The sequence below is a fragment of the Fragaria vesca genome, linkage group LG6 (assembly GCF_000184155.1).
Source record: "Fragaria vesca subsp. vesca linkage group LG6, FraVesHawaii_1.0, whole genome shotgun sequence".
NCBI lineage: Eukaryota > Viridiplantae > Streptophyta > Magnoliopsida > Rosales > Rosaceae > Fragaria > Fragaria vesca.
The window spans coordinates 17,956,763-17,957,771 of NC_020496.1; positions in this window are offsets into that span (position 1 = coordinate 17,956,763).

Here is a 1,009-nt window from a genome sequence, read left to right on the forward strand (position 1 = left end):
GTTTTTAGTCGATTGCCCTAGTTAGGCTTGGAATTGGTGTTTGTGCTAGTTATGAAAGTTGTAGAGCATGATGAGAGGATTATTCTGTCAAAATTTCATAGGTTTTGGAGGTCGCCGGAATTGGCCTCCGGCCGCCGCTGCCGGCGGAGCCGCCGCCGGTTTAGGAGATTTTTAGGGTTTTAAATGTGGAATATTAAGGGGATTATATTGAGGTGATTTATGGAATTTTTGGATGAGATTTGGATAGGTTTGTGAATTTCCGAAGTTTGGTATTTTTGGCGGTTAATTAATGTAGAATCCGGCCGTAAGATTTAAGTCGTATTTTTGGGGGGGTGGGGGGTTATATTTACGACTGTGGAGGATGATATTTAAGTTCGGATCATTTCGATTTAAGAATATCGAAGTTAGGCAATGATGAGCGTGTTTATGGCTCTCGGGTAATTTTGCCTGTTTTGATTAATTATTGGATTGTTAGTTGGGAACTTAATATTATATTTGGAACAGGTCGTGAGGAGGCTCGAGCTGACGAGGCCCCAGATCGACATCAGGCTTAGGTCTAATTTGTGAGTGGACTTTTTGACACGACCCACCCCGAATTTCACCCTGAAACCCAGAGTAAGTCGTGCGGGGACCACCTCCAAGGAAAATTTACTAAAAAGATTAAGCAAATCTCCCTTGCAGATGGACAACCCTAACTGGAAAATTTCATATTACACTCTTAATTTAACGCTTCTAAATATCACATAATATACAAAATTCTAAAGTATTCAGAGCTACTAAACACAAGCGGAAGCAAGAAAACACAAGTAGGTTGAACAGGTAACCTACTGATGAAAACTGGCCGAAAAGCGGGTGACTATGCCTCGTCTCCTACTAGATCCAACCCGAACTCTGCAGACTGGGCAATTTAAAACGAAGGGCCCAGGGGAAAACATTTAATAACGTTAGAGTGAGTGGACAAAAATAAATTAATAATTAATTTATTTATGTTTCCCCAAATTAATTTCTA